Consider the following 20,906-nt stretch of genomic DNA (forward strand, 5'->3'; position numbering starts at 1 on the left):
AGCTTCGGGTCCCAATTCAATATGCTAGTGCTTACTTAAAGGGATTGGGATCCAGGTTTTTGAGGGGGTGTCTATGTTGAGTTCAATAAACACGGAGGCACGTTGAATCAACAACTATTCTTTAATCTTAGAATGCTCTCGAACAGGCACGAACTGTGCTCCAACACAACGAACAGAACTAACTAACTCTGACAGGAACGAACGTTTTTTCCTCTCAGCAAGACGCAACATTGCGAACTGTCAGATGGGGAGCCAATCACCACGCTCCCGGCTTCCCGCTTCTTCTGTTGCTTGCGTCTCAGCCAATCAGACTGAGCGGTGCTCGGATTGGCTGATACGCAGGACACAACAGTCTACTTCCATCTAAACTGCTTGTACTATTTCTAGCACCTTCCTGATTTGAAGGACAGCCAAGGAAAGTTGTTAGCTACAGCGCTTTCAGAAAGAAGCTGAGCCACTCATGTCCATATTTTGGGTGCTACATAAAAAAACAGATTGACTTTTTAAAACACTTTACTTTTGCCTAGCAGTGTTTATAGATTATGTTTAATTTCTATTTATTATTTTATTTAGAAATAAAGCTTCACAACACTTTAAAATGACTATTGGATGAGTACCCATAAATATTTTAAGTGCATTACTGCAGTGGCATGTTGCAGTTCAAAAAAAAGCCCTTTGTTATATCCCTGGCCCAGGGGTGAAATGCTACCAGTTTGCACCAGTTCAGGTAAATCAGTAGTTTAAAAAAGCTACCAGTTCGTCCGAATTGGAATTTCTGACGATCAGCTGTGCCGCACGGTTTATATTCACTAGAAAGCAGGAAATCCTGTTTTCTAGCAAAACTAAATCACGCGGCACAGCTGTTCCCCCTCTCACTGTTCTTCTTACCTTCCCAAGCGTCCTTTTTCCACGCAAAGCATGGGTTTGGTGTGCAGTGTGCATGCGTGTGCAGCGTGCTTTTGGCGTGCACTGTGCATGCACGCATGGATCAAAGTGTTGGCAATACATGGAGGATTTCACCATTGCCCTGGCCAAATTATTCCTCTTTCTCTCCTACCTGATCTCTTGTTTTCCCCCACAGCTAACAAGCATATTTTGTTGCCACTGGGCTCCTGCCACCCTTCAGGGATTTTCTTACAAACCTTCATATTCCCTTGAGCTTGTTGATTCAGCCAGGTCTATTTCAGCTACATTTGGACAAAAAAGTGAGCCATTTCCTCATAGCCAAACTAAAATGTTATCCACCTACCAGGAAATTATATTGGCATAACATTAACTCACCCATTACAAATCTTTATCCTGGCTGTTTAAGTTTGTTGCCAAATTGTATTGTCCTTATTTAAAGTTTACCGCACACTTTAAGGCAGGGATGGGCAACTAAGGCCCCTTTACCACCTATGGATTTCAATTTCCAGAATTCCTGAGCTGGCCATGCCAGGTCAGGAATTCTGGGAGTTGAAGTCCACAGTTTGTAAAGGGGCCATAGTTGCCCAGCCCTGCTTTAAGAAATGGGATTTGTTCATCTCCTTTACCAAATGATACTAAAAATACTGAGGAAATATTTACCCCTCCCTCTCCTTAATTTGAGCTAGTAGTGGGGCTGGAGGAAGATGCAAATTTTGATGAATGACTAGACCAGCTGACTGACGGTAAGGAAAGGACTGCATAGTGAAACAGCAGAATGGCAGCTAGGTTTCATCTGCTGCTTCACCCCCTCCCAACACTGGTCTAATTGAGCTTCTTCTGAACGTGGGTTTAGTGCCACTTCATAAAAGCATTATAATGGTATACAAAGCCAAGTAGCAGCTGACCGGCATTATGGAATACCAGCTGGTACTGAGGAAACTGGCTCTCCCACAGCATCATAGAACTCCTTCACAATTTAGCAGTTAATTGGTCTCTTTTTTTGTAATGATTGATATGTGAGGTGACCTTGGAAGACAGGAAGGAGAGCAGCAGACTGGACAACTGGTGTGTAAAAGGTATCTCAGCCTACAGAAGGATGGAGGGCATGGGAAGGGACCCTCCCTCGTTTCCACCAAAAGAGCAAAAGGAAATGATGAGAGAAAAACTTTCAGCCTTGCAAGATTCTGTTAATCATATAACCTTACAATAAAGACAGTTAATATTCCTGGTTGGGCTTCTTGTTTAGACTGCCTCGCAAGGTTAACATTTTTATACACTGGTTTTTCAATCTCTTGAAAATTGGCTAAACCTATCTTCAAAAGCAATTGAACCAACAGTTGATTGATGGGGAGTGGGCGGGGCAATGCAGTAAAAAGGCAGAGAAAAAATGGCTTTCTTTGACTTATCCCCACCCCACCCCGTGATAGTTCAGTGAAACAGATCATGTTTTATTCAGAACAAAAACTGTTGACAAAGGAAAACACTTTTAACATTGGAACAGCTAAACAGAACATGAGGCTGTCTCAGATATGAGTTGGAGATCAGAGGAAAGCAACATCTTAAGGACATAGAGGAAATATATATTGTTATATTGTTAAAACAATTGCCAGGACATGTTTGTGCCATATTTAGGTATAAGTAAGAAAAATCTCTTAGATAATTGTGATCAGTATTACATTGCAGTTACTACAGATGATCACAAATGGAATGCTAGTGTTCTAGATTTTGAATATTCTGCTCCTTCTTATCACTGTATTCCCTTTGACCTCCAACATTGTTTCATTGTCAGTAGGTTTACAAATCACTTTGAGCTCCATTCCTTCTCTTTAGGATTTGTTCTTAAACTTTCCCTGATTTGTTTACTCACCTTGTCTCCTGAATAGGTGTGGGTGCAGGGGTGAAATCTACTTACCTTCCTTACTGATTTGGAAGTGCACGCACCCCGCACGCGTGCTTTGCTTGCACGCACACGTGCATCATGTGCATGCACACCTGTGCATGCGCAAAACCTTCTGCACATGAGCAGAAGGTAAAAAACATAACCAGGCGGGTGGGCGGAGCTTTGCTCTGCCATCACTACCGGATCGCTGAACTACTGGCCACGATCGCTACCAGATCGCACGATCCGGTCCGATCGAGGAGCATTTCACCCCTGTGTGGGTGTTGTTTTGACTATGCAAACAATAGTACTCAAAGGATTACAATGGAAGTAGAATATGGAATTATGTCTACTATTTGAAGTATGTATTACAGACTATGTGGATTAACAAATGTATTATAAGAGTATTGCTTGGGTTTTCTTTTGTTTTTCATAAGTCAAGCACTGAAAGAAAGCAGTAAATCTTTCATAATTTGGCCATAATCCAACACAGAGATCTATATTCTTACAGCTGCAGTCTTGTCTTGCAGTCTTGCACTTATTTGGCGCTATAAAGTCACTTGAACACAGCTGGTCCTGCTTTTGAGTTATCCTTCGCAGGATTGTATTGCACATCTTTTGATTTGAAAAAAGCTTTAGCGTGCTTTCTTTTGAAAATACATTGCCTTTGAAACTCTTATTGCTTCCTTCATGTTCTTCACATCTTTCAAAAGGTGTTCTCATAACTTTTGTCTGGAGAAAAAAGAATCTGCAAGGAGATTCTCTAGATCACAGATCAAAATGCAGATTTCCATCTTGCGGCTGAATTCTGTACTGTGCACAAGATACCTTTGGAAACCTTGAAGAGGACATAACTATTAGGACTGCTAAATGAATTCATAGCACACAATTTTCCTTAACTGCGTGCAATTATAATTTGGGCTGCAGCCCAGTAGAAAAATATTGAAACAATCATGTCTAATAGATTATTTTCTTAAACCTACTTTTTATAACATGTTACTTATTTTTACTATTTAATAATAACATCTAATATTTACTTTAGCATTGTATTTCCACCTGCAATACACAATCCAAAGATATACTTCTGCGCATGTCCAAGATGGCGCCGCCCTGCTGATCGGGGACGCGGCGACGGGCCTTTCCAGGCTCTTTTTGGGTCTGGGGGGGGCCTTAATACCATCATAGGCCCCCGCCCTGATGGAGGAAGATCCAGCCACCCGTAAATAGGGTGGCTGGGCGCTGTGCGACTCCGCGGGGCGTTGGGAGAAGCCCCGGAGTCACGGCGGAGTCACGGCGCCTCAGAGGGAATCCTGGCGGCCTAGCGGCTTGCCGAGCCGCCGCCAGCCTTTTTCGGCGGTTTGGCGGCGGCGGCGGCGGGGGGGGGTAGGGGGGCGTTGGCAGCGCCCCCTGGACCCCTGCCTGGAAGACTTGGCCAGTGGAAGTTGAGGTTTGGAGTTTGGGCGTCTCCGGTGGCGATGGGAGGAGCCCCGGAGGGGCTGCGCCCCAATGAAGATCTGGAGGGCCGCCCGGGGTCCATCGGGCCCTCCAACCTGCGGTGGCGGGCGGCCTGGCCCTTCCTCTCCGTCGGGCGTTGTCACTGGTGAGCCCTGGGTCTGCTGGCGGATTTGGCGACGGGTGTCCCCCTCTCATCTAGGGGAGCTCCAGTGGCCTGCTCGCGGTGGCGATGGGGGCGTTTCCAGTGGCGATGGCCTGGCGGAGGCGGTGGGCGGCGGCGGCCTGCCCCGGTGCTTTGAAGTGGCGGATGGCCCGATAGGCCCAGGGTGGCTGTGACCTTGCCCTAGTGGCGCGGATATGTGACAGCGCCGGAGGAAGACCCGCGGGTCCAGCGGACACCCCTCCACTATTTACCATCTTTATAACATCCCTACCATCGTGCCTCTCCCCTTTCTTCCTTAGCCCACCCCAGGTCGTTTGTATGGGGTGGTGAACTGACTGAGTCAGCGGTTTTGTCATCTACCGCACATGGATTATCTCGAACTATTTCCCATCAGGACAGACTGGTCATGGTCATTTTATCATCTGTTATGACTTTTGCTGCCAACTTGACCAGCCCAGGATGGGCCTTGCCCGGACCGTCTCAGTGATGCGAACATTTACTGCGGCTGACCTTCTTGCCCTGCGAGATGCCCCTCTCTCATGGTCTGGCCCTCAGATTATCGAGGGCCCACCTTGAGGACGGGCTTTGGAGTCCCGAGAGGTGGCATGCAAAAATAGGAGGCTTAGGGTTTTTAATTGGCTGTTTTAATAGATTTTTAAGGGAGTTTTAAAGGGATTTTAAGGGGAAGGAAACCGGCGGGCTTGGGTTGGGGGTGGGAGGAAGGGTGGGTGTTGGGGTAACCCGTCGGGGAGTCCAGTTCCTGCACATGCTCGTGGCGGGGTTGGTGGGTCCGAGGTCATGGGGAGTCGGTGTTCCATTGGTGGAGGTGGTGCTATTTCCACGGTAAGGGAGGGGCAGATATGGCGGAAGTGGGGCTCATATCGTGTTAGGGGTGCGCGCTCGATGCTTACAGGCGATCGCGCGCCCGAGCCTCAAACTTCTCCCGTTCCCGGATGGTCAGGATCCTCAGGGCCCTGGCCTTGGCTGATGTTATGCAATGCACGGTCCGTGGCCAATAAGGCCCCTAATTCACGATCTTATTCAGGGGTGCCGCGGACCTTATGGGCGTTCGGAGACCTGGTTGGGCCCAGAAGGCGTGCCCTTGTTCAGATGTGCCCACGGGTTTCCGAGCATTTCATCAGCCGAGGGGCCAGGGTAGGGGTGGTGGGGTGGCGGTTGTGATTAGAGAGTCTAGAGCCGAGGAGACCACTGTACCTCAGATTGCGGGTGCGAATCCTCTTTGTGAGATGGGGTCATAGATGTCAGATGGGCTTGCTGGTTGCGTACCTGGCTCCTTGCTACGTGACAGCTGCCCTGCCCGAGCTCCTGGAGGTGCTTGCTGGGGTGGCAGTTGAGACCCCCAGACTTTTAGTCGTGGGGGACTTTAACTTGCCATCGTCCGGCTCGTCATCGACGGTAGCTCGGGAGTTCATGGCTTCCATGACGGCCTTGGACCTGACCCAAGTAGTTGATGGCCCTACTCACGTTGGGGGTGGCACTCTGGACTTGATTTTTGTCTCTGGTCAGTGGTTGAGAGATCTGGACTTAAAGGAAATAGTCATTGAACCTTTGTCATGGTCAGATCACTCTCTTCTTCGTCTGGACTTTCTGACCGCCATTCATCACCGCAGGGAGACGGAGCCGACACGTTGGTTCCGTCCCAGGCGCCTGATGGACCGGAGGGTTCGGACGGAGCTTGGGCCATTTCCTGAGGGTCTGGCACACGGCTCGGCTGAGGAACTTGTTGCGGCCTGGGAACGGGCCGCGCGGGGCCTTAGACCGGTCGTGCCTTTGCGACCTCTGACCCGGCGCGGGTCCCAACCAGCCCCTTGGTTCTCCGAGGAGCTGAGAGGATGAAGCGCGGGAGAAGACGCCTAGAGAGTTCCTGGAGGTCTAGCCGTTCAGAAGCTGATCGGACACTAGTGAAGTCCTATACTAGGGCTTACCTAGTGGCAATGAGGGAAGCGAGGCGTACCTACGCCTCCTCCCTCATTGCATCGGCAGATAACCGCCCAGCCGCCCTGTTTCGGGTGACCCGCTCCCTCCTACATCAGGGGGAGCGGGATGTGCCGATGCAGGGGCGTGCTGAGGAGTTTTACGGGTATCTATACGATAAAATCGTTCAACCGGGATGGTTTGGACCAAGATTGCGGTGATACTGGTGAGGCGGCTGAGGCGGTCTTGGTGACATTGTATGGGATGAGTTTCACCCTGTCGCTCCCGAGGACATGGACAGGTTGTTGGGGAGGCTAAATGCCACCACATGTTTACTGGACCCGTGCCCCTCCTGGTTGGTGCTGGCCACGCAGGAGGTGACACGAGGCTGGCTCAGGCGATTCTGGCGCTTCTTTGGTGGAGGAGTCTTTCCGGCCGCCTTGAAAGAGGCGGTGGTGAGGCCCTCCTCAAAGCCTTCCCTGGACCCGGCTGTTTTAGGTAATTATCGTCCGGTCTCAACCTTCGCGGCGAAGGTTGTAGAAATATGGTGGCATATCAGTTTCCTTGCACCTGGATGAAACTGTCTATCTAGACCCGTTCAGTCCGGTTTCCGACCCGGTTACAGCACGGAGACGGCTTTGGTCGCGTTGGTGGATGATCTCTGGAGGGCCAGGATAGGGGTTGTTCCTCTGCCCTGGTCCTATTAGACCTCTCAGCGGCTTTCGATACCATCGACCATTGTATCCTGCTGCGCCGATTGGAGGGATTGGGAGTGGGAGGCACCGTTTATCGGTGGTTCTCCTCCTATCTCTCCGACCGGTCGCAGTCGGTGTTGGCAGGGGGGCAGAGGTGGGCCCCCGGGCGCCGCACCTGTGGGGTGCCGCGGGGTCGATTCTCGCCTTCTGTTCTTTATCTACATGAAGCCGCTGGGTGAGATCATCAGTGGTTTCGGTGTGAAGTACCAGCTGTATGCGGATGACACCCAGCTGTACTTTCTCGGACCACCCCAACGGTTATCAAGTGCTGTCCCGGTGTCTGGAGGCCGTCGGGTCTGGATGGGGAGAAACAGGCTCAAGCTCAATCCTCCAAGACAGAGTGGCTGTGGATGCGGCATCCCGGTACAGTCAGCTAAATCGCGGCTGACCATCGGTGGCGAGTCACTGGCCCCGATGGAGAGGTGCGCAACAGCGTCCTCCTGGATGAGCGGCTGTCTCTAGAAGATCATTTGTGGCCGTCTCCAGGAGAGCGTTCTACCAGGTTCGCCTGGTGCGCCAGTTGCGCCTTTCTGGACCGGGAGGCCCTATGCACGGTCACTCACGCCCTCGTGACGTCTCGCCTGGATTACTGCAACGCTCTCTACATGGGGCTCCCTTGAAGGGCATCCGGAGGCTACAGTTAGTCAGAATGCGGCTGCGGGTGATAGATGGAGCCCTCGTGGCTCCCGTGATAACACCCATCCTGCGCAGGCTGCACTGGCTACCTGTGGCCTTCGGGTGCGCTTCAAGGTTTTGGTGACCACCTTTAAAGCGCTCCATGGCATAGGGCCGGGTTATCTCTGGGACCGCCTACTGCGACCAGATACCTCTCACCGACCCGTGCGCTCTCACAGGAGGGACTCCTCAGGGTGCCGTCAGCTAGGCAGTGTCGTCTGGCGGCGCCCAGGAAGGGCCTTCTCTGTGGGGGCTCCCGCCCTCTGGAACGAGCTCCCCCCAGGACTCCGTCAACTTTCGGACCTTCGTACCTTCCGTCGCGAGCTCAAGACACATTTATTCATCTGTGCAGGACTGGCTTAGATTTTAAATTTTATAGGGGTTTTAAATTGATTTTAATATTTATATTTCTATTTTTAATGATAGGGCATTGGAATAAGTTTTTTAAAGATTATTTTAATTTTGTGTATCGATGTTTTATATGCCTGTGAACCGCCCTGAGTCCTTTGGGAGATAGGGCGGTATATAAATTTAAATAATAAATAAATAATAAATAAATAAATAAATAAATAAAGAATATAGATAACGTGACTCTGTTTGCTACGACAGTTCTTTAGGATGGATGGTTGCTAACTTAGGGTTTATAGAAGTTTGTGACCAATTTATTTTTTCAAGTGGCAAGCATATATTCTGAAAGGCAGATTTTTTTTTTTTAAAAAAAGGAAAACAGAAAAGAGTACACATATATTATCTTACATTATCTTCTCTTCTAAGTTAATTTTTCACACTGTTTTTAGTTGCATCAGATTAGCTCAGCCCAGCACATCCAATTTGAACTGAACTGAAAATTATTTACTATATTACAGCTTTTTGGTGGCATAAGATTTTGTCATATGGGGATAGACATAATATGAAAACAACAGGGAAGTCTGCAGAGCTTTCATCAACCACTCCTATTTCATTCTCTTACCTCTGTATTTTTTCATCTCTAGCTGAGAAAAACTCAACCATCAGGATGTATCAGCTTGCCCAATTGGAGTGTATTATTAACATAGATTCTGAGGGAATCTGGTCACACCCACAAAGTGTTTTGCAATTTAGTCCATATTCCAGATTAAAAGCTATGAGACTTAATTATGCCCCAAAGGTAGGCAGTTTTGCTGTCAATAGCTCTCTCTATACTGTTTTTCACTTTAGGATAGAGGTTATCCCTGGTCAGAGACATTTTAAAAAGAAATTTTATTTTAGAAAACTAGTCTCTGGATCTAGTGTCTCCATTCTGAGTGTTAGGGATGAGGTGACCAGAGTAGGGCTATTCTGTTTAACTACCTTTGGGGAAGGGGGTCTCCAACCAGACATTTCCCCCTCTAAATTATTGTTAAAAGAATATTGTATGGTATAGGAATGGAGAGAGATTGTATTTATGTTCTAAATTTTAAAAAAGTAGTCAAATCCTATCTTTTTCTCTCTTGCTTTCCCCACGCCTCATTTTTTTTTATTTCCTTATATTTCATATTTCTTAACCGTCTATCTTCTTGTTGCAGTGAAATAACATGATTCACTCTTAATAAGCGTGGAATTCTTTTTAATCATGATGGGCCACTGTTCCCCCACCTCCAAGTTCCCTGATATTTTCTCCTATTTAAATAAGTACTACAAACTTGCTTTTAAATTAAAAAATAGTAGTGAGAAATTGGAATGCAGAAAAGGTGCCAGCTCACTTTTACGTCTAAAAATATCTTTTGGCTCAACATAGATTTCGTAGTTGTTCTGAGAAAATAAAAATGGTGTGCGACTGCAGCCCAGTGCTTTATTTGAAAGTGCAAGTAGTCCTAAACTTATGACCACAATTGAGCCCAAAATTTCTGTTGTTAAGTGAGACATTCGAGTTTTGCCCCATTTTATAACTTTTCTTGCTACAGTTGTTAAGTGGATCCATGCAGTTAAGTGAATCTAGCTTCTCCATTGACTTTGCTTGGCCCGGGGCACTGAAATGGTCATAAATGAATCAGTTGCCAAGTGTCTGGATTTTGATCATGTGACTATGGGGATGCCACAGTGGTTCAGTGTAAGAAATGGTCATAAGTCATTTTTTGAATCCTGTTTTAACTTCGAACGGTCACTAAACGAGCTGTTGTAAGTCGAGGACTACCTGTATATCCATTCATTTAGAAAAAGCATGTAACTAAGTCTACTGAGGTTGCCCACTGGGGAAAAAACGGTGAGGAGAGATTTGAGCTAGTAGATTTATTTATTTGTTTGTTTGTTTACTTGCTATGGCACTGCTCTCACCTATAAGGCGACTCTTATCTATTGCTTTCTGGTCAATGGGCATCATCTGATTGGTGTCACCCACTTTGAATGTCTCACCCAGGTCAGCCCTTTTGTAAGAGTACTCACATTAGAATAGAATAGAATAGAATAGAATTTTTTATTGGCCAAGTGTGCTTGGACACACAAGGAATTTGTCTTGGTGCATATGCTCTCAGTGTACATAAAAGAAAAGATACCTTCATCAAGGTACAACACTTACAACACAAATGATGGTCAATATATCAATATAAATCATAAGGATTGCCAGCAACAAAGTTACAGTCATACAGTCATAAGTGGAAAGAGATTGGTGATGGGAACAATGAGAAGATTAATAGTAGTGCAGATTTAGTAAATAGTTTGACAGTGTTGAGGGAATTATTTGTTTAGCAGAGTGATGGCCTTCAGGAAAAAAACTGTTCTTGTGTCTAGTTGTTCTGGTGTGCAGTGCTCTGTAGCGTCGTTTTGAGGGTAAGAGTTGAAACAGTTTATGTCCAGGATGTGAGGGATCTGTTTTCAAGAGGCAGCTGGACTTTCGGGGTTTTCTTTGAAGACATTTCACTTCTCAACCGAGAAGCTTCTTCAGCTCTGACTGGATGGTGGGGAATGGAAGGATGATCATCCTTCCCATCCAGTCAGAGCTGAAGAAGCTTCTTGGAAGAGAAATGAAATGTCTTCAAAGAAAAACCAGAAAGTCCAATTGCCCCTTGAAAAAGCAGCTTTGGGACAACCATGACTTGGATGACAGAGAATCTCCATAGACATTTACTCACAATATACTCTCCAAATTCCAAACATATCTACCAACCTCCAAATTGTACATATCCCTGATACGGATACATAACATTTGCCATTCAGCCATCGCTTAGTATCAGAGCAGGGTACTGAAAAAGAATAACAAGCAGCCTTTGGGAACAAGACAGGTCACAAAATTTAATCCGATAGATAGATACACACACGTACATTAAAAAGTATATCTACTTGGTCTTTTACAGAGAAGGCCGCTTTATAAGCCTAACAGTCTAGGACTTAAGAGTGATCAGGCTGAGAGAAGGAATTATGAGCCATAGTTTTTCCCTCCTTGAGTGAATATACATTCATCCTTGAACACATATATTTGTTTATCTAATAGGGACTGGAAATAGAGTTTCACTGTGGAGAAAGGCAAAGCAAACCCAGATTTACTTTGGACAACAGGATTTGGAAATGGGCTTTTGAAGAGTACAATTCTGTACATGCTAGTGACTTCATGTGGGTTAAATTAGGTAGTAAGAGCCTCTGTTTTGTTATGCTGCAGGGGAAAAATTGTTCACCCATTTGGACTACTGTCTACACAGATAAAGGGATGCAGTGGCTTAGTGGGTAAGACGCTGAGCTTGTCGATTGAAAGGTCGGCAGTTCAGCGGTTTGAATCCCTAGTGCCGCATAATGGGGTGAGCTCCTGTTACTTGTCCCAGCTTCTGCCAACCTAGCAGTTCGAAAGCACGTAAAAAATGCAAGTAGAAAAATAGGGACTACCTTTGGTGGGAAGGTAACAGCGTTCCATGCACCTTTGGCGTTGAGTCATGCCGGCCACATGACCACGGAGACGTCTTCGGACAGCGCTGGCTCTTCAGCTTTGAAACGGAGAGGAGCACCGTCCCCTAGAGTCGTGAACAACTAGCACATATGTGCGAGGGGAACCTTTACCTACACAGATAAGGTTTTTATCATTACAGTATTTTGACTGTATGATAGTTTGACTTTCCATCTATTCAATGAAGTAACGAGGTTAGAAAACAGCAGTCATGGAGCCTCTGTACTTCGTGGGCCAATGAATCTTTCCTCAGAAAACTGGTCATCAGCTGCATATCACCGCTTATTCAAAGAGACTAAGCCTGAAGTTCAGAGAATGCAGTGAAATATTCTTATACTTTTAGCGGATGAAATGGGAGGCAAGCAGAAGGAGACATTAGGCCGCAATCCAAAAGAATTGAATGAAAGCACAAAGGAAAACCATATGTGCAGATTTGCAGTGTTTGCCATAGCTGTTCATAGCATAGCCAAACCATTTTGCTCTTTGGGGAGCTACAGAGACAGGTCTAGGCTATACATTTTGGAAGAAGGAGGCTAATGTAGTCGGCTTTTTGTCAATTGTGCGTTAGTCCTCCTGATGCATTTATCTGTTTCACTGTGGGAACAGAGTTCTTCTGCTTAGAACAAAATAATCTTCAAGTATGCATAGTCCACAAGAGACCCTTAAATTCTCTGAATCAGGCATCAATCTATAGCTTTCTATCCATAATACGGCAACATTTTCCTTTATTTTTGTGCTATTGTACATTCACCTTTTTTTCTATATCAGATAGGTGGGAGAAATCAGTTGGTTATATAAAAGAGGGTGGGACCCTGAAGGTTCAAAATTAATCCAACTGAATCAAGGAGGGCATTCCAGTGATGATTTTTAAGAAAGTAGGTGATGGGATTTTTTTTTAAAAAAATAGTTTGAAATTTGGGCTTGGCTGAAAAATACCAAATTACTTAAGTCAGAGCTGCAAGGTTTGTTTCTAAAAATATGATTATGAATAACGGCTAATACTTTCTCTCTTATTCCCCCAATTAGCTTTTTAAATTGTTTTGGAGACGTGATTGGTGGAATGATGGCAGATATGTAAGATTACCTGTAGGCGTCTCTTTTTTATTCTACAAACTTTTTTAAAAAGTGAAGTATAGGTAGTAGCAATCATAGAGCAAAATGGCTATAAACAACCATCAAACAAATGAGAAAAAACTGGGAACGGTCCAGTCTCTAAAAGACTTCCCAAAGGATAGCATCTGCTACAGTGGAAACGACAACAATAACAACATGGGAATGTTCAAAGCTTAAACCAGAACGGCAAACTATCGCTTGTATTGGTTGTTCTCGAATCCAAATTATTTTGAGCTGGATTTTATTTTTAAAAACTGAAATGACAAGCAGCTTTAAATGAGAGGGTAGGTGTATGTCAGATTCTTGGCAAACTGTTCATACTGCAGCTTTTGGGTGGTTACAAGAAAGAGATTGAAAGAGAAAGAGAATACATTTCTAAAAATACCTTATTCCAACCACAAAATTATGTGAATCTTAGTTATATCACTGTGGTACAATAGCAGGAACAAAGTGTGCTATGTGCAAGTTTGTGTATGCCTTTTATATGAGTGAAGCATGATATTGTACACATATATTGAAAGGATTTGTGCTTTACTGCTTTGGTTTTGTTATTCACATTGTATAGGCACAATGAATCACTCTTCAGTGAAGGGCAGCTTTGTAAAAAATCATCAAGGATCTTGTAGTACTGTATCCTGAAGTCCAAAACATTTATTATAGAATAAGCTTCTGTGGATATAGTGCACTTCAGCTGTGCATATTCTATTGCAGTGGTCCCCAACCTTTGTGGCTTGGTGGCCCGACTGGGGGGAGAGGGGAACCAGGCTGCACGAGCAGCGGGCATGCACACATGTGCATGCTCACACAGTTCAATTGCAGGTTGAGCTGCATACCCATGTGCGCTGTCCCACCACTTGCACGAGTTGAGTTGCAGACGTGTGTGCATGCCAGTCCGCCTCTCTCACGGCCCCATTCTGAATAGACCACTGCCCGGTAGTGGCCTGTGGCCCGGGGATTGTGGCCCCCTGTTCTATTGTACTTAGAGAAGACTATTAACTACCTATTTATGGTTGTGGGATAGAGGGATAGAAAAGTAAAAGGAAGTCATAGTTACATAAAATATATGAAGTGCACACACTGAAAGTTACCCATAGACAATAATTGGTTTTAGATGTGACACACACACAGATGAACTGATTAGTATAGATAGAGTGATAAAGAATATTTTCAATTCCATGGAAACCACTCCCTTGTACTTTCCAAATGAAAAACACACAAACATTTTTTTCTCATGCTTGTTTCCAGGATTACTGGACCATCTGGAATGTTGCCTGAAATATTATAATACTTGTTGGTAACGTGAAGTATTGTTTAGGAAAAAAAAGGCCCTCATGCTAAGTATGATACCATCAGATGAAAGAATAAGATTTATCTACATAATGCTACTTCTTTGGAAGTCACTTGATTTTTAAAAAAATTAACAGGAAACATTCCTACAATGAAGTTGTTGTTGTTGTTGTTGTTGTCTTCTTTGGATCACTGTCTAATGATTAATTGTGCAAAATATGTTATGCTTTTTTTTTAAAAAAAGTTATTAAACAAAAAGTTAAAGCAACTGCCAATAAAAATGAAAAGCTCAAAGAAGCAAAAAAAAAAGGAAAAACAATAAATTGAAAAATGTGTGGCAGCTAAATTTCACTATGTACTGGGTGATAGTGATTATTTATTTATTTATTTATTTTATTTGATTTTTATACCGCCCTTCTCCCGAAGGACTCAGGGCGGTGTACAGGCATAATAAAACCGACAATACAATATACAGGTTTAAAATACGATTTAAAAAACTTATTAAATTAGCCCAGCAATTAAAATTTACCATACTAAAAAACCCCGTTTAAAATTAATAAATTCAACATTTAAAAACCCAATTTAAGCCAGCCCCGCGCGAATAAAAAGATGAGTCTTGAGTTCGCGACGAAATGTCCGAAGGTCAGGTATTTGGCGAAACCCGGGGAAGCCTGCTCCAGAGTGTGGAGCCCCACAGAGAAGGCCCTTCCTGGGGGCCAGCCGACATTGTTTGGCGGACGGCACCCTGAGAAGTCCCTCTCTATGGGAGCGACGGGTCGGTGGGAGGCGTGTGGTAACAGCAGGCGGTCCCGTAAGTACCCAGGTCCTAAGCCATGGAGCGCTTTAAAGGTCATAACTAACACCTTAAAGTGCACCCGAAGGCCACAGGCAGCCAGTGCAGTCTGCGCAGGAGCGGTGTTACATGGGAGCTACGAGTAGCTCCTCTATAACCCGCAGCTGCATTCTGACTAACTGAAGCCTCCGAGCGCACTTCAAGGGGAGCCCCATGTAGAGAGCATTACAGTAATCCAAGCGAGAGGTAACGAGCGCATGAGTGACTGTGCATAAGGCATCCCGATCAAGGAAGGGGCGCAACTGCCGAACCAGGCGAACCTGGTGGAAGGCCCTCCTGGAGACGGCCGTCAAATGGTCTTCAAACGACAGCCGATCATCCAGGAGGACACCCAAGTTGCGCACCCCATCCTTTGGGGCCAATAACTGCCTCCAACAGCCAGCCGCGGCTGCAGCTGACTGAATCGGGTGCCGCATCCACAGCCACTCCGTCTTGGAGGATTGAGCTTGAGCCTGTTTCTCCCCATCCAGACCCGTACGGCTTCCAAACACCGGGACAGCACTTCGAAAACTTCATGGGGGTGGTCCGGTTTGGAAATGGACAGCTGAGTGTCATCAGCGTACTGCTGGTATCTCACCCCGAAACCACTGATGATCTCACCCAACGGCTTCATGTAGATGTTGAACAGCAGGGGCGAGAGAATCGACCCCTGAGGGACCCCACAAGTGAGGCCCCTCGCGGTCGACCTCTGCCCCCCTGTCAACACCGTCTGCGGCCGGTCGGAGAGATAGGAGGAGAACCACCGATATACGGTGCCTCCCACTCCCAATCCCCCCAACCGGCGCAGCAGGATACCATGATCGATGGTATCGAACGCCGCTGAGAGGTCTAATAGGACCAGGGCAGAGGAATATCCCCTGTCCCTGGCCCTCCAGAGATCATCCACCAATGCGACCAAAGCTGTCTCCGTGCTGTATCCGGTCGGAAGCCGGACTGGAACGGGTCTAGATAGACATCTTCATCCAGGTGTTGGGGCAGCTGTCGCGCCACGGCACTCTCTACAACCTTCGCAACAAAGCGAAGGTTGGAGACTGGACGATAATTACCCAAAATAGCTGGGTCCAAAGAGGGCTTCTTAAGGAGGGTCTCACCACCGCCTCTTTCAAGGCGGCAGGAAAACCCTTCCAACAAAGAAGCGCTGATAATCCTCTGAGCCAGCCTCGTGTCACCGCCTGAGTGGCCAGTACCAGCCAGGAAGGGCACGGGTCCAGTAAACATGTCGCCGTGAAGCCTCCCCAACAACCTGTCCACGCCCTCGGAGCCACAGGGTCAAACTCATCCCAAACGTGTTCAACAAGACGTGCCTCCTCTCTCGCTTGATCATCCCAAATTCGTCCAGACCGTCCCTCAGCTGAGCGATTTTATCGATAGATAACCACTAAACTCCTCGGCTCGTCCCTGCAAAGGGTCATCCCGCACCTCCTGATGTAGGAGAGAGCGGGTCACCCAAACAGGGCGGCCGGGCGGTTATCTGCCGACGCAATGAGGGTGGAGGCGAGGAGCGCCTCGCTTCCTCATTGCCACTAGGTAGGTCCTAGAATAGGTCCCAACTAGTGTCCGATCAGCTCGGAGCGACTGGACCTCCAGGTGCTCTCTAGGCGTCTTCTCCGGCGTTTCATCTCCCTCAGCCCCTCGGAGAACCAAGGGGCCGGACGAGATCTACGCCGGGTCAGAGGCCGCAAAGGCGCGACACGGTCCAGGGCCCGCCGCGCCTGCTCCCAGGCCACGACCAGTTCCTCAGTCGTGCCGTGGGTCAGATCCTCAGGAATGGCCCAAGCTCCGTCTGGAACCTCTCAGGGTCCATCAGGCGCCTGGGACGGAACCACCGATAGGTTCCGCCTCCCGCGGTGGTGAATGGCGGTTCGAAGTCTAGGCGAAGGAGAAATGATCCGACCATGACATTGGTTCTGTTACTAAATCATCTAATACCAGATCATTTAACCACTGTCCAGAGATATAAATCAGGTCCAGCATGCCTCCCCCTGTGTGCGTAGGGCCATCATTTACTCGAATCAGGTCCAAGGCCGTCATGGAAGCCTGGAACTCCCGAGCTGCCGTCGATGACAAGCCAACTGATGGCAAGTTGAAATCCCCCATGACTATAAGTTTGGGGGTCTCAACCGCCACAGCAGCCAGTACCTCCAACAGCTCGGGCAGGGCTGTGGTCACGCAGCAAGGAGCCAGGCACGATCACCAAGCCCAACTGATTCCTATAGCCCCACCGCACACAGAGGGATTCACAGCCGCAATCTGAGGAACAGTGGTCTCCTCGGCTCTAGATCTTCCTTAATAACAACCGCCACCCCCACCCCTACCTTGGACCTCGGCTGATGAAATGCTCGAAACCTGAGGGCACATCTCACCAGGGGACCCCCTCAGGGCCCAACCAGGTCTCCGTAATGCCCATGAGGTCCGGACCCCCTGAATAAGATCACAAATCAGGGAGCCTTATTAACCACGGACCGGCATTACATAACATCAGCCAAGATCCAAGCTCTGAGGATCATGGCCACCGAGGAACGGGTGGGGACTGAGGCCGGAGCACGTGATCGCCTCAGACATCGAACACGTGCCCCATAACTCGATACGGCCCCTCCCCCCCGCCATATCTGCCTCTCCCACTTACCGTACAGATCGAACAACCCTCTAAACCTGGAACGCCCTCCCCTGCCTTCAGACAAGATGGCGAAAGTCGCGAACTAGCACAGGGCTGGATCCTCCCGACGGGTCCTCCCCCACCCGTCAAATCCTCCCCTTAAAAACCCTTATTTAAAAACTATTTAAAACCCCACAAATTCTTCTTGGCGCATGCCACCTCTCTGGGTCCCAAGACCCTTCGTTAATAAGCCCTCGATAGCTTGAGGGCCATTCCTGCAATGAGGGAACCTCGCAGTCGTAATAGTTCGCAAATGAATATCTCATGGAGAAGTTGTCCATACAATTGCGGAAAAGTGTCCATCCTTAGCCGTCGGAGATGTTATCGTCGTATTCAAAAAAATCGCCAGGACCCACCCTTAAATAGATAACCATGTGGGTCCTAGTCCATAGGAGTCCGTGGGACCACAAGCTAAAAAGGTCTCCTCGCATTCCCGGTTACGTCCTTAATTGAAAACGACCGGGTGCCCTCATGCCGTCCCTGCCTCCCCACTAGGCCGACAGATCAAACCTCCGTGGGGAAACGCGATGTTCCAGTCTATGCAGGAGGGGGCGATGTTCCTACCCCCATTTTGACAGCCAAGGCAAAAGTCAGCAATGGGGAGATGCGTGTTCCAGTCCAAGCAGGAGGGAGGGAGGAGGGGGCGATGTTCCTGCCCTCCAAGTTCTTACCCTCCAAATTCCGTCCCAGCAAGCACAATTAGCAGCAATCCGAAACACCCGTATCCAGCATACCACCTTCCATGCCCTCCGTCGATGTTCGGAATGCTCCTTCGTTGATATCCTTCCACGGCCCGAACGGCCGGAAAATCAGCTGAATCATGCCGGGCGTCTCTTCAAACCCCCCCCAACATGGCCGCCGCCATTCGCTGCTCCAAAACCTCTCCGGTTCCGTACTCGGCAGCCGAGAGTTCAGTGAGGCCCCAGGCCCTCACTCTCGGCGGCCGAGATGATCGTAAATGCGGGACCAGAGCGCAGGCAGCTAGGCAAGCGGCTGAACGGCATCGCGGCCCAAGGACTTCCCGACCGCCGCCTCCATGAGTTTCAAAACGCCGCCATAACGCGCATGCGCAGAAGAAGTGATTAGGGAAATATGCCTTGAGGAGGCCCCAGCAACATTTTTTTTAATCTCCTAAAAGTTGCCAAATTAAGTCTTGAAATGTGCTCTCTCTGCTTCTTAAAATGTTTCTTTCTTGTTCTTTATTCCATAGGAGGAGTTCATTCCAATCAATAGCGGCACAAGTGAATGCTAACAGGTTTGATTTTTCTCTTTCTGTACAGGTGGCACAAGTTAAGAAAAAGGAGAAACTTTCAAAGTGGTTATGACCAAGAAAATGTTTCTTTGTTCTTACTTCCTTAAGAGAGTATGCTGTATCTAAAACAGGGGCGCTATCCAACCTTGGCAACTTTAAGACCGGTGGACTTTACCTTCCAGAATTCCAGAGCCAAACATGTTGTCTGGGGAATTCTGGAGTTGAAGTCCACAGGTCTTAAAGTTGCCATGGTTGGACACTCCTGATCTAGATCTCAGTAAAGCATTTGATAAAGTAGACCATAGCCTACTACTAGATAAAGTAGAAAAATGTGGGTTAGACAGCACCACCACCAGATGGATTCGTAACTGGCTGACCAACCGCACTCAACGTGTAGTCCTCAACGGAACTACATCCACATGGAGGGAAGTATGCAGTGGAGTACCCCAAGGCTCTGTTTTAGGCCCAGTACTCTTCAACATCTTCATCAATGACTTGGACGAGGGGATAGATGGGGAACTCATCAAATTTGCAGATGACACCAAGCTGGCAGGAATAGCCAACACTCTAGAAGATAGGCTCAAGTTACAGAAAGATCTTGACAGACTTGAACATTGGATGCTATCTAACAAAATGAAATTCAACAGTGAAAAAAGTAAGGTTCTACATTTAGGCCAAAAAAACAAAATGCACCAGTACCGTATATGTGGTACCTTGCTCAATAGTAGTACCTGTGAGAGGGATCTTGGAGTCCTAGTGGATAACCATTTAGATATGAGCCAGCAGTGTGCAGCAGCTGTTAAAAAAGCCAACACAGTTCTGGGCTGCATAAACAGAGGGATAGAATCAAGATCACGTGAAGTGTTAGTACCACTTTATAATGCCTTGGTAAGGCCACACTTGGAATATTGCATCCAGTTTTGGTCGCCACGATGTAAAAAAGATGTTGAGACTCTAGAAAGAGTGCAGAGAAGAGCAACAAAGATGATTAGGAGACTGGAGGATAAAACATATGAAGAACGGTTGCAGGAACTGGGTATGTCTAGTTTAACAAAAAGAAGGACTAGGGGAGACATGATAGCTGTGTTCCAATATCTCAGGGGCTGCCACAAAGAAGAGGGAGTCGGGCTGTTCTCCAAAGCACCTGAGGGTAGAACAAGAAGCAATGGGTGGAAACTGATCAAAGAAAGAAGCAACTTAGAACTAAGGAGAAATTTCCTGACAGTTAGAACAATTAATAAGTGGAACGACTTGCCTTCAGAAGTTGTGAATGCTCCAACACTGGAAATTTTTAAGAAAATGTTGGATAACCATCTGACTGAGATGGTGTAGGGTTTCCTGCCTGGGCAGGGGGTTGGACTAGAAGGCCTCCAAGGTCCCTTCCAACTCTGATGTTATGTTATGTTATGTTACATTATGTTAGAACATAGCTTTGGGGCAAGGAAGAATTTAGCTATAGATGACGATCTGGGGGAGGAGTCTTCTTTTTCATTGTACCTCATCTTTCTGGAGCAGAATTTATTTTCATCATCCTCTTTTATACGATGTCTCCTTCCCTGCTTGTTCTTTTATCTCTGGTTTGTATCTTGCTTACAATGTAGGGAACATATTACTGTTTTTGCTGGTCTTGTGAAAAGTGAGATTTTCTTTCAAATGAAAGAAGAAAGGCTTATTTAACAGATATTAGATACAGTCTCATTGCAGACTAGAATCTAAACAATGAATGGTTAGCATAAGACAACTGCCGATTCAACATGGCTGCAACGGCGGTTCTGTGTAACTTCTATGGGTTAATTATTGGCCTTACATATAGCTTTAGACAAAATGCTTTTTAAAATGTTGTGTTGCAACAAAAAATAAAATCTAAGTAAAACGGGTTAGTTTAAATGTGTATGTGTTTTGTGTGTGTGTGTGTGTATTATTATTATTATTATTATTATTTATTCAATTTTTATACCGCCCTTCTCCCGAACAACAGAATAATCAGAGAAGCCATCGAGATAGAAAAACGCCCATACAGCATGAACAAACGAGATGATACCTCCCGCCTACCAGCCATTTGGAAACCCGCCCTTATTGACAAACGAG

The 20,906-nt window shown here is 46.8% G+C and overlaps 1 protein-coding gene across 1 annotated transcript in view; it reads right to left on the minus strand.

The window, feature by feature from the left end:
• The window catches only part of LOC131189940 (uncharacterized protein K02A2.6-like), a 33,021-nt gene extending 18,600 nt beyond the window's left edge, over positions 1–14,421 (minus strand). The window contains exon 1 of the transcript XR_009153162.1: positions 8,739–14,421. The gene's annotated coding sequence lies outside the window, so the exon portion shown is untranslated. The remainder of the gene's footprint in view (positions 1–8,738) is intronic.
• Positions 14,422–20,906: the final 6,485 nt, after the last annotated feature.

This window comes from Ahaetulla prasina, chromosome 2 (genome assembly GCF_028640845.1).
Source record: "Ahaetulla prasina isolate Xishuangbanna chromosome 2, ASM2864084v1, whole genome shotgun sequence".
Lineage (NCBI taxonomy): Eukaryota > Metazoa > Chordata > Lepidosauria > Squamata > Colubridae > Ahaetulla > Ahaetulla prasina.